The sequence below is a fragment of the Rattus norvegicus genome, chromosome 6, assembly GCF_036323735.1.
Source record: "Rattus norvegicus strain BN/NHsdMcwi chromosome 6, GRCr8, whole genome shotgun sequence".
Lineage (NCBI taxonomy): Eukaryota > Metazoa > Chordata > Mammalia > Rodentia > Muridae > Rattus > Rattus norvegicus.
In genome coordinates this window covers 5,677,829-5,697,135 of record NC_086024.1, presented here as the reverse complement: position 1 = coordinate 5,697,135, position 19,307 = coordinate 5,677,829, and positions in this window count along the sequence as shown.

Sequence of the window (19,307 nt, the reverse complement as noted above, 5' to 3'; positions counted from 1 at the left end):
CCCGAACAGTCCACTCATTACTATTGCGGCCTACTGGGAACTAACCGAATTCACCATGTTACTCAGATTCGGCTCACCAAATTTTGATAAATCTTTAAAAGTACACATCGTACAAGAGCAGGCTACTGGGAACTAACTGAATTCACAGAGAAACAGTGTTTCAGTTCGTTAAAGCGTTGCTCTATCTTGAATAACAAGCTTATTACATGCGAATCCTTTTGGGAACCTACTGAATTCACCATGATACTTAGATTCCGTTCCACAAAATGTTGCTCTATATTGAAAAGCAGACTCATACAAGCATGTCCCATTGGGAACTCACTGAATTCGCCTAGAAATTTTGATTCCATTCGTGAAAATTTTTCTATATCCCGAACAGTCCACTCATTACTACTGCGGCCTACTGGGAACTAACCGTATTCACCATGTTACTCAGATTCGGCTCACCAAATTTTGATAAATCTTTAAAAGTACACATCGTAAGAGCAGGCTACTGGGAACTAACTGAATTCACAGAGAAACAGTGTTTCAGTTCGTTAAAGCGTTGCTCTATCTTGAATAACAAGCTTATTACATGCGAATCCTATTGGGAACCTACTGAATTCACCATGATACTTAGATTCCGTTCCACAAAATGTTGCTCTATATTGAAAAGCAGACTCATACAAGCATGTCCCATTGGGAACTCACTGAATTCGCCTAGAAATTTTGATTCCATTCGTGAATATTTTTCTATATCCCGAACAGTCCACTCATTACTACTGCAGCCTACTGGGAACTAACCGAATTCACCATGTTACTCAGATTCGGCTCACCAAATTTTGATAAATCTTTAAAAGTACACATCGTACAAGAGCAGGCTACTGGGAACTAACTGAATTCACAGAGAAACAGTGTTTCAGTTCGTTAAAACGTTGCTCTATCTTGAATAACAAGCTTATTACATGCGAATCCTATTGGGAACCTACTGAATTCACCATGATACTTAGATTCCGTTCCACAAAATGTTGCTCTATATTGAAAAGCAGACTCATACAAGCATGTCCCATTGGGAACTCACTGAATTCGCCTAGAAATTTTGATTCCATTCGTGAAAATTTTTCTATATCCCGAACAGTCCACTCATTACTACTGCGGCCTACTGGGAACTAACCGAATTCACCATGTTACTCAGATTCCGCTCACCAAATTTTGATAAATCTTTAAAAGTACACATCGTACAAGAGCAGGCTACTGGGAACTAACTGAATTCACAGAGAAACAGTGTTTCAGTTCGTTAAAACGTTGCTCTATCTTGAATAACAAGCTTATTACATGCGAATCCTATTGGGAACCTACTGAATTCACCATGATACTTAGATTCCGTTCCACAAAATGTTGCTCTATATTGAAAATCAGACTCAAACAAGCATGTCCCATTGGGAACTCACTGAATTCGCCTAGAAATTTTGATTCCATTCGTGAAAATTTTTCTATATCCCGAACAGTCCACTCATTACTACTGCGGCCTACTGGGAACTAACCGAATTCACCATGTTACTCAGATTCGGCTCACCAAATTTTGATAAATCTTTAAAAGTACACATCGTACAAGAGCAGGCTACTGGGAACTAACTGAATTCACAGAGAAACAGTGTTTCAGTTCGTTAAAACGTTGCTCTATCTTTTATAACAAGCTTATTACATGCGAATCCTATTGGGAACCTACTGAATTCACCATGATACTTAGATTCCGTTCCACAAAATGTTGCTCTATATTGAAAAGCAGACTCATACAAGCATGTCCCATTGGGAACTCACTGAATTCGCCTAGAAATGTTGATTCCATTCGTGAAAATTTTTCTATATCCCGAACAGTCCACTCATTACTACTGCGGCCTACTGGGAACTAACCGAATTCACCATGTTACTCAGATTCGGCTCACCAAATTTTGATAAATCTTTAAAAGTACACATCGCACAAGAGCAGGCTACTGGGAACTAACTGAATTCACAGAGACAGTGTTTCAGTTCGTTAAAACGTTGCTCTATCTTGAATAACAAGCTTATTACATGCGAATCCTATTGGGAACCTCCTGAATTCACCATGATACTTAGATTCCGTTCCACAAAATGTTGCTCTATATTGAAAAGCAGACTCATACAAGCATGTCCCATTGGGAACTCACTGAATTCGCCTAGAAATTTTGATTCCATTCGTGAAAATTTTTCTATATCCCGAACAGTCCACTCATTACTACTGCGGCCTACTGGGAACTAACCGAATTCACCATGTTACTCAGATTCGCCTCACCAAATTTTGATAAAACTTTAAAAGTACATATAGTACAAGAGCAGGCTACTGGGAACTAACTGAATTCACAGAGAAACAGTGTTTCAGTTCGTTAAAACGTTGCTCTATCTTGAATAACAAGCTTATTACATGCGAATCCTATTGGGAACCTACTGAATTCACCATGATACTTAGATTCCGTTCCACAAAATGTTGCTCTATATTGAAAAGCAGACTCATACAAGCATGTCCCATTGGGAACTCACTGAATTCGCCTAGAAATTTTGATTCCATTCGTGAAAATTTTTCTATATCCCGAACAGTCCACTCATTACTACTGCGGCCTACTGGGAACTAACCGAATTCACCATGTTACTCAGATTCGGCTCACCAAATTTTGATAAATCTTTAAAAGTACACATCGTACAAGAGCAGGCTACTGGGAACTAACTGAATTCACAGAGAAACAGTGTTTCAGTTCGTTAAAACGTTGCTCTATCTTGAATAACAAGCTTATTACATGCGAATCCTATTGGGAACCTACTGAATTCACCATGATACTTAGATTCCGTTCCACAAAATGTTGCTCTATATTGAAAAGCAGACTCATACAAGCATGTCCCATTGGGAACTCACTGAATTCGCCTAGAAATTTTGATTCCATTCGTGACAATTTTTCTATATCCCGAACAGTCCACTCATTACTACTGCGGCCTACTGGGAACTAACCGAATTCACCATGTTACTCAGATTCGGCTCACCAAATTTTGATAAATCTTTAAAAGTACACATCGTACAAGAGCAGGCTACTGGGAACTAACTGAATTCACAGAGAAACAGTGTTTCAGTTCGTTAAAACGCTGCTCTATCTTGAAAAACAAGCTTATTACATGCGAACCCTATTGGGAACCTATTGAATTCACCATGATACTTAGAGTCCGTTCCTTAAAATGTTGTTACATATTGAAAAGCACACTCATACAAGCATGTCCCATTGGGAACTCACTGAATTCGCCTAGAAATTTTGATTCCATTCGTGAAAATTTTTCTATATCCCGAACAGTCCACTCATTACTACTGCGGCCTACTTGGAACTAACCGAATTCACCATGTTACTCAGATTCGCCTCACCAAATTTTGATAAAACTTTAAAAGTACACATCGTACAAGAGCAGACTACTGGGAACTAACTGAATTCACAGAGAAACAGTGTTTCAGTTCGTTAAAACCTTCCTCTATCTTGAATAACAAGCTTATTACATGCGAATCCTATTGGGAACCTACTGAATTCACCATGATACTTAGATTCCGTTCCACAAAATGTTGCTCTATATTGAAAAGCAGACTCATATAAGCATGTCCCATTGGGAACTCACTGAATTCGCCTAGAAATTTTGATTCCATTCGTGAAAATTTTTCTATATCCCGAACAGTCCACTCATTACTACTGCGGCCTACTGGGAACTAACCGAATTCACCATGTTACTCAGATTCGGCTCACCAAATTTTGATAAATCTTTAAAAGTACACATCGTACAAGAGCAGGCTACTGGGAACTAACTGAATTCACAGAGAAACAGTGTTTCAGTTCGTTAAAGCGTTGCTCTATCTTGAATAACAAGCTTATTACATGCGAATCCTTTTGGGAACCTACTGAATTCACCATGATACTTAGATTCCGTTCCACAAAATGTTGCTCTATATTGAAAAGCAGACTCATACAAGCATGTCCCATTGGGAACTCACTGAATTCGCCTAGAAATTTTGATTCCATTCGTGAAAATTTTTCTATATCCCGAACAGTCCACTCATTACTACTGCGGCCTACTGGGAACTAACCGTATTCACCATGTTACTCAGATTCGGCTCACCAAATTTTGATAAATCTTTAAAAGTACACATCGTACAAGAGCAGGCTACTGGGAACTAACTGAATTCACAGAGAAACAGTGTTTCAGTTCGTTAAAGCGTTGCTCTATCTTGAATAACAAGCTTATTACATGCGAATCCTATTGGGAACCTACTGAATTCACCATGATACTTAGATTCCGTTCCACAAAATGTTGCTCTATATTGAAAAGCAGACTCATACAAGCATGTCCCATTGGGAACTCACTGAATTCGCCTAGAAATTTTGATTCCATTCGTGAAAATTTTTCTATATCCCGAACAGTCCACTCATTACTACTGCAGCCTACTGGGAACTAACCGAATTCACCATGTTACTCAGATTCGGCTCACCAAATTTTGATAAATCTTTAAAAGTACACATCGTACAAGAGCAGGCTACTGGGAACTAACTGAATTCACAGAGAAACAGTGTTTCAGTTCGTTAAAACGTTGCTCTATCTTGAATAACAAGCTTATTACATGCGAATCCTATTGGGAACCTACTGAATTCACCATGATACTTAGATTCCGTTCCACAAAATGTTGCTCTATATTGAAAAGCAGACTCATACAAGCATGTCCCATTGGGAACTCACTGAATTCGCCTAGAAATTTTGATTCCATTCGTGAAAATTTTTCTATATCCCGAACAGTCCACTCATTACTACTGCGGCCTACTGGGAACTAACCGAATTCACCATGTTACTCAGATTCGGCTCACCAAATTTTGATAAATCTTTAAAAGTACACATCGTACAAGAGCAGGCTACTGGGAACTAACTGAATTCACAGAGAAACAGTGTTTCAGTTCGTTAAAGCGTTGCTCTATCTTGAATAACAAGCTTATTACATGCGAATCCTATTGGGAACCTACTGAATTCACCATGATACTTAGATTCCGTTCCACAAAATGTTGCTCTATATTGAAAAGCAGACTCATACAAGCATGTCCCATTGGGAACTCACTGAATTCGCCTAGAAATTTTGATTCCATTCGTGAATATTTTTCTATATCCCGAACAGTCCACTCATTACTACTGCGGCCTACTGGGAACTAACCGAATTAACCATGTTACTCAGATTCGGCTCACCAAATTTTGATTAATCTTTAAAAGTACACATCGTACAAGAGCAGGCTACTGGGAACTAACTGAATTCAAAGAGAAACAGTGTTTCAGTTCGTAAAAACTTTGCTCTATCTTGAATAACAAGCTTATTACATGCGAATCCTATTGGGAACCTACTGAATTCACCATGATACTTAGATTACGTTCCACAAAATGATGCTCTATATTGAAAAGCAGACTCCTACAAGCAGGTCCCATTGGGAACTCACTGAATTCGCCTAGAAATTTTGATTCCATTCGTGAAAATTTTTCTATATCCCGAACAGTCCACTCATTACTACTGCGGCCTACTGGGAACTAACCGAATTCACCATGTTACACAGATTCGGCTCACCAAATTTTGATAAAACTTTAAAAGTACACATAGTACAAGAGCAGGCTACTGGGAACTAACTGAATTCACAGAGAAACAGTGTTTCAGTTCGTTAAAACGTTGCTCTATCTTGAATAACAAGCTTATTACATGCGAATCCTATTGGGAACCTCCTGAATTCACCATGATACTTAGATTCCGTTCCACAAAATGTTGCTCTATATTGAAAAGCAGACTCATACAAGCATGTCCCATTGGGAACTCACTGAATTCGCCTAGAAATTTTGATTCCATTCGTGAAAATTTTTCTATATCCCGAACAGTCCACTCATTACTACTGCGGCCTACTGGGAACTAACCAAATTCACCATGTTACTCAGATTCGGCTCACCAAATTTTGATAAATCTTTAAAAGTACACATCGTACAAGAGCAGGCTACTGGGAACTAACTGAATTCACAGAGAAACAGTGTTTCAGTTCGTTAAAACGTTGCTCTATCTTGAATAACAAGCTTATTACATGCGAATCCTATTGGGAACCTACTGAATTCACCATGATACTTAGATTCCGTTCCACAAAATGTTGCTCTATATTGAAAAGCAGACTCATACAAGCATGTCCCATTGGGAACTCACTGAATTCGCCTAGAAATTTTGATTCCATTCGTGAAAATTTTTCTATATCCCGAACAGTCCACTCATTACTACTGCGGCCTACTGGGAACTAACCGAATTCACCATGTTACTCAGATTCGGCTCACCAAATTTTGATAAATCTTTAAAAGTACACATCGCACAAGAGCAGGCTACTGGGAACTAACTGAATTCACAGAGACAGTGTTTCAGTTCGTTAAAACGTTGCTCTATCTTGAATAACAAGCTTATTACATGCGAATCCTATTGGGAACCTCCTGAATTCACCATGATACTTAGATTCCGTTCCACAAAATGTTGCTCTATATTGAAAAGCAGACTCATACAAGCATGTCCCATTGGGAACTCACTGAATTCGCCTAGAAATTTTGATTCCATTCGTGAATATTTTTCTATATCCCGAACAGTCCACTCATTACTACTGCGGCCTACTGGGAACTAACCGAATTAACCATGTTACTCAGATTCGGCTCACCAAATTTTGATTAATCTTTAAAAGTACACATCGTACAAGAGCAGGCTACTGGGAACTAACTGAATTCAAAGAGAAACAGTGTTTCAGTTCGTAAAAACTTTGCTCTATCTTGAATAACAAGCTTATTACATGCGAATCCTATTGGGAACCTACTGAATTCACCATGATACTTAGATTACGTTCCACAAAATGATGCTCTATATTGAAAAGCAGACTCCTACAAGCAGGTCCCATTGGGAACTCACTGAATTCGCCTAGAAATTTTGATTCCATTCGTGAAAATTTTTCTATATCCCGAACAGTCCACTCATTACTACTGCGGCCTACTGGGAACTAACCGAATTCACCATTTTACACAGATTCGGCTCACCAAATTTTGATAAAACTTTAAAAGTACACATAGTACAAGAGCAGGCTACTGGGAACTAACTGAATTCACAGAGAAACAGTGTTTCAGTTCGTTAAAACGTTGCTCTATCTTGAATAACAAGCTTATTACATGCGAATCCTATTGGGAACCTCCTGAATTCACCATGATACTTAGATTCCGTTCCACAAAATGTTGCTCTATATTGAAAAGCAGACTCATACAAGCATGTCCCATTGGGAACTCACTGAATTCGCCTAGAAATTTTGATTCCATTCGTGAAAATTTTTCTATATCCCGAACAGTCCACTCATTACTACTGCGGCCTACTGGGAACTAACCAAATTCACCATGTTACTCAGATTCGGCTCACCAAATTTTGATAAATCTTTAAAAGTACACATCGTACAAGAGCAGGCTACGGGGAACTAACTGAATTCACAGAGAAACAGTGTTTCAGTTCGTTAAAACGTTGCTCTATCTTGAATAACAAGCTTATTACATGCGAATCCTATTGGGAACCTACTGAATTCACCATGATACTTAGATTCCGTTCCACAAAATGTTGCTCTATATTGAAAAGCAGACTCATACAAGCATGTCCCATTGGGAACTCACTGAATTCGCCTAGAAATTTTGATTCCATTCGTGAAAATTTTTCTATATCCCGAACAGTCCACTCATTACTACTGCGGCCTACTGGGAACTAACCGAATTCACCATGTTACTCAGATTCGGCTCACCAAATTTTGATAAATCTTTAAAAGTACACATCGCACAAGAGCAGGCTACTGGGAACTAACTGAATTCACAGAGACAGTGTTTCAGTTCGTTAAAACGTTGCTCTATCTTGAATAACAAGCTTATTACATGCGAATCCTATTGGGAACCTCCTGAATTCACCATGATACTTAGATTCCGTTCCACAAAATGTTGCTCTATATTGAAAAGCAGACTCATACAAGCATGTCCCATTGGGAACTCACTGAATTCGCCTAGAAATTTTGATTCCATTCGTGAAAATTTTTCTATATCCCGAACAGTCCACTCATTACTACTGCGGCCTACTGGGAACTAACCGAATTCACCATGTTACTCAGATTCGGCTCACCAAATTTTGATAAATCTTTAAAAGTACACATCGTACAAGAGCAGGCTACTGGGAACTAACTGAATTCACAGAGAAACAGTGTTTCAGTTCGTTAAAGCGTTGCTCTATCTTGAATAACAAGCTTATTACATGCGAATCCTTTTGGGAACCTACTGAATTCACCATGATACTTAGATTCCGTTCCACAAAATGTTGCTCTATATTGAAAAGCAGACTCATACAAGCATGTCCCATTGGGAACTCACTGAATTCGCCTAGAAATTTTGATTCCATTCGTGAAAATTTTTCTATATCCCGAACAGTCCACTCATTACTACTGCGGCCTACTGGGAACTAACCGTATTCACCATGTTACTCAGATTCGGCTCACCAAATTTTGATAAATCTTTAAAAGTACACATCGTACAAGAGCAGGCTACTGGGAACTAACTGAATTCACAGAGAAACAGTGTTTCAGTTCGTTAAAGCGTTGCTCTATCTTGAATAACAAGCTTATTACATGCGAATCCTATTGGGAACCTACTGAATTCACCATGATACTTAGATTCCGTTCCACAAAATGTTGCTCTATATTGAAAAGCAGACTCATACAAGCATGTCCCATTGGGAACTCACTGAATTCGCCTAGAAATTTTGATTCCATTCGTGAATATTTTTCTATATCCCGAACAGTCCACTCATTACTACTGCGGCCTACTGGGAACTAACCGAATTAACCATGTTACTCAGATTCGGCTCACCAAATTTTGATTAATCTTTAAAAGTACACATCGTACAAGAGCAGGCTACTGGGAACTAACTGAATTCAAAGAGAAACAGTGTTTCAGTTCGTAAAAACTTTGCTCTATCTTGAATAACAAGCTTATTACATGCGAATCCTATTGGGAACCTACTGAATTCACCATGATACTTAGATTACGTTCCACAAAATGATGCTCTATATTGAAAAGCAGACTCCTACAAGCAGGTCCCATTGGGAACTCACTGAATTCGCCTAGAAATTTTGATTCCATTCGTGAAAATTTTTCTATATCCCGAACAGTCCACTCATTACTACTGCGGCCTACTGGGAACTAACCGAATTCACCATGTTACACAGATTCGGCTCACCAAATTTTGATAAAACTTTAAAAGTACACATAGTACAAGAGCAGGCTACTGGGAACTAACTGAATTCACAGAGAAACAGTGTTTCAGTTCGTTAAAACGTTGCTCTATCTTGAATAACAAGCTTATTACATGCGAATCCTATTGGGAACCTCCTGAATTCACCATGATACTTAGATTCCGTTCCACAAAATGTTGCTCTATATTGAAAAGCAGACTCATACAAGCATGTCCCATTGGGAACTCACTGAATTCGCCTAGAAATTTTGATTCCATTCGTGAAAATTTTTCTATATCCCGAACAGTCCACTCATTACTACTGCGGCCTACTGGGAACTAACCGAATTCACCATGTTACTCAGATTCGGCTCACCAAATTTTGATAAATCTTTAAAAGTACACATCGTACAAGAGCAGGCTACTGGGAACTAACTGAATTCACAGAGAAACAGTGTTTCAGTTCGTTAAAACGTTGCTCTATCTTGAATAACAAGCTTATTACATGCAAATCCTATTGGGAACCTACTGAATTCACCATGATACTTAGATTCCGTTCCACAAAATGTTGCTCTATATTGAAAAGCAGACTCATACAAGCATGTCCCATTGGGAACTCACTGAATTCGCCTAGAAATTTTGATTCCATTCGTGAAAATTTTTCTATATCCCGAACAGTCCACTCATTACTACTGCGGCCTACTGGGAACTAACCGAATTCACCATGTTACTCAGATTCCGCTCACCAAATTTTGATAAATCTTTAAAAGTACACATCGTACAAGAGCAGGCTACTGGGAACTAACTGAATTCACAGAGAAACAGTGTTTCAGTTCGTTAAAACGTTGCTCTATCTTGAATAACAAGCTTATTACATGCGAATCCTATTGGGAACCTACTGAATTCACCATGATACTTAGATTCCGTTCCACAAAATGTTGCTCTATATTGAAAAGCAGACTCATACAAGCATGTCCCATTGGGAACTCACTGAATTCGCCTAGAAATTTTGATTCCATTCGTGAAAATTTTTCTATATCCCGAACAGTCCACTCATTACTACTGCGGCCTACTGGGAACTAACCGAATTCACCATGTTACTCAGATTCGGCTCACCAAATTTTGATAAATCTTTAAAAGTACACATCGTACAAGAGCAGGCTACTGGGAACTAACTGAATTCACAGAGAAACAGTGTTTCAGTTCGTTAAAACGTTGCTCTATCTTTTATAACAAGCTTATTACATGCGAATCCTATTGGGAACCTACTGAATTCACCATGATACTTAGATTCCGTTCCACAAAATGTTGCTCTATATTGAAAAGCAGACTCATACAAGCATGTCCCATTGGGAACTCACTGAATTCGCCTAGAAATTTTGATTCCATTCGTGAAAATTTTTCTATATCCCGAACAGTCCACTCATTACTACTGCGGCCTACTGGGAACTAACCGAATTCACCATGTTACTCAGATTCGGCTCACCAAATTTTGATAAATCTTTAAAAGTACACATCGCACAAGAGCAGGCTACTGGGAACTAACTGAATTCACAGAGACAGTGTTTCAGTTCGTTAAAACGTTGCTCTATCTTGAATAACAAGCTTATTACATGCGAATCCTATTGGGAACCTCCTGAATTCACCATGATACTTAGATTCCGTTCCACAAAATGTTGCTCTATATTGAAAAGCAGACTCATACAAGCATGTCCCATTGGGAACTCACTGAATTCGCCTAGAAATTTTGATTCCATTCGTGAAAATTTTTCTATATCCCGAACAGTCCACTCATTACTACTGCGGCCTACTGGGAACTAACCGAATTCACCATGTTACTCAGATTCGCCTCACCAAATTTTGATAAAACTTTAAAAGTACATATAGTACAAGAGCAGGCTACTGGGAACTAACTGAATTCACAGAGAAACAGTGTTTCAGTTCGTTAAAACGTTGCTCTATCTTGAATAACAAGCTTATTACATGCGAATCCTATTGGGAACCTACTGAATTCACCATGATACTTAGATTCCGTTCCACAAAATGTTGCTCTATATTGAAAAGCAGACTCATACAAGCATGTCCCATTGGGAACTCACTGAATTTTCCTAGAAATTTTGATTCCATTCGTGAAAATTTTTCTATATCCCGAACAGTCCACTCATTACTACTGCGGCCTACTGGGAACTAACCGAATTCACCATGTTACTCAGATTCGGCTCACCAAATTTTGATAAATCTTTAAAAGTACACATCGTACAAGAGCAGGCTACTGGGAACTAACTGAATTCACAGAGAAACAGTGTTTCAGTTCGTTAAAACGTTGCTCTATCTTGAATAACAAGCTTATTACATGCGAATCCTATTGGGAACCTACTGAATTCACCATGATACTTAGATTCCGTTCCACAAAATGTTGCTCTATATTGAAAAGCAGACTCATACAAGCATGTCCCATTGGGAACTCACTGAATTCGCCTAGAAATTTTGATTCCATTCGTGAAAATTTTTCTATATCCCGAACAGTCCACTCATTACTACTGCGGCCTACTGGGAACTAACCGAATTCACCATGTTACTCAGATTCGGCTCACCAAATTTTGATAAATCTTTAAAAGTACACATCGTACAGGGGCAGGCTACTGGGAACTAACTGAATTCACAGAGAAACAATGTTTCAGTTCGTTAAAACGTTGCTCTATCTTGAATAACAAGCTTATTACATGCGAATCCTATTAAGAACCTACTGAATTCACCATGATACTTAGATTCCGTTCCACAAAATGTTGCTCTATATTGAAAAGCAGACTCATACAAGCATGTCCCATTGGGAACTCACTGAATTCGCCTAGAAATTTTGATTCCATTCGTGAATATTTTTCTATATCCCGAACAGTCCACTCATTACTACTGCGGCCTACTGGGAACTAACCGAATTAACCATGTTACTCAGATTCGGCTCACCAAATTTTGATTAATCTTTAAAAGTACACATCGTACAAGAGCAGGCTACTGGGAACTAACTGAATTCAAAGAGAAACAGTGTTTCAGTTCGTAAAAACTTTGCTCTATCTTGAATAACAAGCTTATTACATGCGAATCCTATTGGGAACCTACTGAATTCACCATGATACTTAGATTACGTTCCACAAAATGATGCTCTATATTGAAAAGCAGACTCCTACAAGCAGGTCCCATTGGGAACTCACTGAATTCGCCTAGAAATTTTGATTCCATTCGTGAAAATTTTTCTATATCCCGAACAGTCCACTCATTACTACTGCGGCCTACTGGGAACTAACCGAATTCACCATGTTACACAGATTCGGCTCACCAAATTTTGATAAAACTTTAAAAGTACACATAGTACAAGAGCAGGCTACTGGGAACTAACTGAATTCACAGAGAAACAGTGTTTCAGTTCGTTAAAACGTTGCTCTATCTTGAATAACAAGCTTATTACATGCGAATCCTATTGGGAACCTCCTGAATTCACCATGATACTTAGATTCCGTTCCACAAAATGTTGCTCTATATTGAAAAGCAGACTCATACAAGCATGTCCCATTGGGAACTCACTGAATTCGCCTAGAAATTTTGATTCCATTCGTGAAAATTTTTCTATATCCCGAACAGTCCACTCATTACTACTGCGGCCTACTGGGAACTAACCGAATTCACCATGTTACTCAGATTCGGCTCACCAAATTTTGATAAATCTTTAAAAGTACACATCGTACAAGAGCAGGCTACTGGGAACTAACTGAATTCACAGAGAAACAGTGTTTCAGTTCGTTAAAACGTTGCTCTATCTTGAATAACAAGCTTATTACATGCAAATCCTATTGGGAACCTACTGAATTCACCATGATACTTAGATTCCGTTCCACAAAATGTTGCTCTATATTGAAAAGCAGACTCATACAAGCATGTCCCATTGGGAACTCACTGAATTCGCCTAGAAATTTTGATTCCATTCGTGAAAATTTTTCTATATCCCGAACAGTCCACTCATTACTACTGCGGCCTACTGGGAACTAACCGAATTCACCATGTTACTCAGATTCCGCTCACCAAATTTTGATAAATCTTTAAAAGTACACATCGTACAAGAGCAGGCTACTGGGAACTAACTGAATTCACAGAGAAACAGTGTTTCAGTTCGTTAAAACGTTGCTCTATCTTGAATAACAAGCTTATTACATGCGAATCCTATTGGGAACCTACTGAATTCACCATGATACTTAGATTCCGTTCCACAAAATGTTGCTCTATATTGAAAAGCAGACTCATACAAGCATGTCCCATTGGGAACTCACTGAATTCGCCTAGAAATTTTGATTCCATTCGTGAAAATTTTTCTATATCCCGAACAGTCCACTCATTACTACTGCGGCCTACTGGGAACTAACCGAATTCACCATGTTACTCAGATTCGGCTCACCAAATTTTGATAAATCTTTAAAAGTACACATCGTACAAGAGCAGGCTACTGGGAACTAACTGAATTCACAGAGAAACAGTGTTTCAGTTCGTTAAAACGTTGCTCTATCTTTTATAACAAGCTTATTACATGCGAATCCTATTGGGAACCTACTGAATTCACCATGATACTTAGATTCCGTTCCACAAAATGTTGCTCTATATTGAAAAGCAGACTCATACAAGCATGTCCCATTGGGAACTCACTGAATTCGCCTAGAAATTTTGATTCCATTCGTGAAAATTTTTCTATATCCCGAACAGTCCACTCATTACTACTGCGGCCTACTGGGAACTAACCGAATTCACCATGTTACTCAGATTCGGCTCACCAAATTTTGATAAATCTTTAAAAGTACACATCGCACAAGAGCAGGCTACTGGGAACTAACTGAATTCACAGAGACAGTGTTTCAGTTCGTTAAAACGTTGCTCTATCTTGAATAACAAGCTTATTACATGCGAATCCTATTGGGAACCTCCTGAATTCACCATGATACTTAGATTCCGTTCCACAAAATGTTGCTCTATATTGAAAAGCAGACTCATACAAGCATGTCCCATTGGGAACTCACTGAATTCGCCTAGAAATTTTGATTCCATTCGTGAAAATTTTTCTATATCCCGAACAGTCCACTCATTACTACTGCGGCCTACTGGGAACTAACCGAATTCACCATGTTACTCAGATTCGCCTCACCAAATTTTGATAAAACTTTAAAAGTACATATAGTACAAGAGCAGGCTACTGGGAACTAACTGAATTCACAGAGAAACAGTGTTTCAGTTCGTTAAAACGTTCCTCTATCTTGAATAACAAGCTTATTACATGCGAATCCTATTGGGAACCTACTGAATTCACCATGATACTTAGATTCCGTTCCACAAAATGTTGCTCTATATTGAAAAGCAGACTCATACAAGCATGTCCCATTGGGAACTCACTGAATTTTCCTAGAAATTTTGATTCCATTCGTGAAAATTTTTCTATATCCCGAACAGTCCACTCATTACTACTGCGGCCTACTGGGAACTAACCGAATTCACCATGTTACTCAGATTCGGCTCACCAAATTTTGATAAATCTTTAAAAGTACACATCGTACAAGAGCAGGCTACTGGGAACTAACTGAATTCACAGAGAAACAGTGTTTCAGTTCGTTAAAGCGTTGCTCTATCTTGAATAACAAGCTTATTACATGCGAATCCTATTGGGAACCTACTGAATTCACCATGATACTTAGATTCCGTTCCACAAAATGTTGCTCTATATTGAAAAGCAGACTCATACAAGCATGTCCCATTGGGAACTCACTGAATTCGCCTAGAAATTTTGATTCCATTCGTGAAAATTTTTCTATATCCCGAACAGTCCACTCATTACTACTGCGGCCTACTGGGAACTAACCGAATTCACCATGTTACTCAGATTCGGCTCACCAAATTTTGATAAATCTTTAAAAGTACACATCGTACAGGGGCAGGCTACTGGGAACTAACTGAATTCACAGAGAAACAATGTTTCAGTTCGTTAAAACGTTCCTCTATCTTGAATAACAAGCTTATTACATGCGAATCCTATTGGGAACCTACTGAATTCACCATGATACTTAGATTCCGTTCCACAAAATGTTGCTCTATATTGAAAAGCAGACTCATACAAGCATGTCCCATTGGGAACTCACTGAATTTTCCTAGAAATTTTGATTCCATTCGTGAAAATTTTTCTATATCCCGAACAGTCCACTCATTACTACTGCGGCCTACTGGGAACTAACCGAATTCACCATGTTACTCAGATTCGGCTCACCAAATTTTGATAAATCTTTAAAAGTACACATCGTACAAGAGCAGGCTACTGGGAACTAACTGAATTCACAGAGAAACAGTGTTTCAGTTCGTTAAAGCGTTGCTCTATCTTGAATAACAAGCTTATTACATGCGAATCCTATTGGGAACCTACTGAATTCACCATGATACTTAGATTCCGTTCCACAAAATGTTGCTCTATATTGAAAAGCAGACTCATACAAGCATGTCCCATTGGGAACTCACTGAATTCGCCTAGAAATTTTGATTCCATTCGTGAAAATTTTTCTATATCCCGAACAGTCCACTCATTACTACTGCGGCCTACTGGGAACTAACCGAATTCACCATGTTACTCAGATTCGGCTCACCAAATTTTGATAAATCTTTAAAAGTACACATCGTACAGGGGCAGGCTACTGGGAACTAACTGAATTCACAGAGAAACAATGTTTCAGTTCGTTAAAACGTTGCTCTATCTTGAATAACAAGCTTATTACATGCGAATCCTATTAAGAACCTACTGAATTCACCATGATACTTAGATTCCGTTCCACAAAATGTTGCTCTATATTGAAAAGCAGACTCATACAAGCATGTCCCATTGGGAACTCCCTGAATTCGCCTAGAAATTTTGATTCCATTCGTGAAAATTTTTCTATATCCCGAACAGTCCACTCATTACTACTGCGGCCTACTGGGAACTAACCGAATTCACCATGTTACTCAGATTCGGCTCACCAAATTTTGATAAATCTTTAAAAGTACACATCGTACAAGAGCAGGCTACTGGGAACTAACTGAATTCACAGAGAAACAGTGTTTCAGTTCGTTAAAGCGTTGCTCTATCTTGAATAACAAGCTTATTACATGCGAATCCTTTTGGGAACCTACTGAATTCACCATGATACTTAGATTCCGTTCCACAAAATGTTGCTCTATATTGAAAAGCAGACTCATACAAGCATGTCCCATTGGGAACTCACTGAATTCGCCTAGAAATTTTGATTCCATTCGTGAAAATTTTTCTATATCCCGAACAGTCCACTCATTACTACTGCGGCCTACTGGGAACTAACCGTATTCACCATGTTACTCAGATTCGGCTCACCAAATTTTGATAAATCTTTAAAAGTACACATCGTACAAGAGCAGGCTACTGGGAACTAACTGAATTCACAGAGAAACAGTGTTTCAGTTCGTTAAAGCGTTGCTCTATCTTGAATAACAAGCTTATTACATGCGAATCCTATTGGGAACCTACTGAATTCACCATGATACTTAGATTCCGTTCCACAAAATGTTGCTCTATATTGAAAAGCAGACTCATACAAGCATGTCCCATTGGTAACTCACTGAATTCGCCTAGAAATTTTGATTCCATTCGTGAATATTTTTCTATATCCCGAACAGTCCACTCATTACTACTGCGGCCTACTGGGAACTAACCGAATTAACCATGTTACTCAGATTCGGCTCACCAAATTTTGATTAATCTTTAAAAGTACACATCGTACAAGAGCAGGCTACTGGGAACTAACTGAATTCAAAGAGAAACAGTGTTTCAGTTCGTAAAAACTTTGCTCTATCTTGAATAACAAGCTTATTACATGCGAATCCAATTGGAACCTACTGAATTCACCATGATACTTAGATTCCGTTCCACAAAATGTTGCTCTATATTGAAAAGCAGACTCCTACAAGCAGGTCCCATTGGGAACTCACTGAATTCGCCTAGAAATTTTGATTCCATTCGTGAAAATTTTTCTATATCCCGAACAGTCCACTCATTACTACTGCGGCCTACTGGGAACTAACCGAATTCACCATGTTACACAGATTCGGCTCACCAAATTTTGATAAAACTTTAAAAGTACACATAGTACAAGAGCAGGCTACTGGGAACTAACTGAATTCACAGAGAAACAGTGTTTCAGTTCGTTAAAACGTTGCTCTATCTTGAATAACAAGCTTATTACATGCGAATCCTATTGGGAACCTCCTGAATTCACCATGATACTTAGATTCCGTTCCACAAAATGTTGCTCTATATTGAAAAGCAGACTCATACAAGCATGTCCCATTGGGAACTCACTGAATTCGCCTAGAAATTTTGATTCCATTCGTGAAAATTTTTCTATATCCCGAACAGTCCACTCATTACTACTGCGGCCTACTGGGAACTAACCGAATTCACCATGTTACTCAGATTCCGCTCACCAAATTTTGATAAATCTTTAAAAGTACACATCGTACAAGAGCAGGCTACTGGGAACTAACTGAATTCACAGAGAAACAGTGTTTCAGTTCGTTAAAACGTTGCTCTATCTTGAATAACAAGCTTATTACATGCGAATCCTATTGGGAACCTACTGAATTCACCATGATACTTAGATTCCGTTCCACAAAATGTTGCTCTATATTGAAAAGCAGACTCATACAAGCATGTCCCATTGGGAACTCACTGAATTCGCCTAGAAATTTTGATTCCATTCGTGAAAATTTTTCTATATCCCGAACAGTCCACTCATTACTACTGCGGCCTACTGGGAACTAACCGAATTCACCATGTTACTCAGATTCCGCTCACCAAATTTTGATAAATCTTTAAAAGTACACATCGTACAAGAGCAGGCTACTGGGAACTAACTGAATTCACAGAGAAACAGTGTTTCAGTTCGTTAAAACGTTGCTCTATCTTGAATAACAAGCTTATTACATGCGAATCCTATTGGGAACCTACTGAATTCACCATGATACTTAGATTCCGTTCCACAAAATGTTGCTCTATATTGAAAAGCAGACTCATACAAGCATGTCCCATTGGGAACTCACTGAATTCGCCTAGAAATTTTGATTCCATTCGTGAAAATTTTTCTATATCCCGAACAGTCCACTCATTACTACTGCGGCCTACTGGGAACTAACCGAATTCACCATGTTACTCAGATTCGGCTCACCAAATTTTGATAAATCTTTAAAAGTACACATCGTACAAGAGCAGGCTACTGGGAACTAACTGAATTCACAGAGAAACAGTGTTTCAGTTCGTTAAAACGTTGCTCTATCTTTTATAACAAGCTTATTACATGCGAATCCTATTGGGAACCTACTGAATTCACCATGATACTTAGATTCCGTTCCACAAAATGTTGCTCTATATTGAAAAGCAGACTCATACAAGCATGTCCCATTGGGAACTCACTGAATTCGCCTAGAAATTTTGATTCCATTCGTGAAAATTTTTCTATATCCCGAACAGTCCACTCATTACTACTGCGGCCTACTGGGAACTAACCGAATTCACCATGTTACTCAGATTCGGCTCACCAAATTTTGATAAATCTTTAAAAGTACACATCGCACAAGAGCAGGCTACTGGGAACTAACTGAATTCACAGAGACAGTGTTTCAGTTCGTTAAAACGTTGCTCTATCTTGAATAACAAGCTTATTACATGCGAATCCTATTGGGAACCTCCTGAATTCACCATGATACTTAGATTCCGTTCCACAAAATGTTGCTCTATATTGAAAAGCAGACTCATACAAGCATGTCCCATTGGGAACTCACTGAATTCGCCTAGAAATTTTGATTCCATTCGTGAAAATTTTTCTATATCCCGAACAGTCCACTCATTACTACTGCGGCCTACTGGGAACTAACCGAATTCACCATGTTACTCAGATTCGCCTCACAAAAT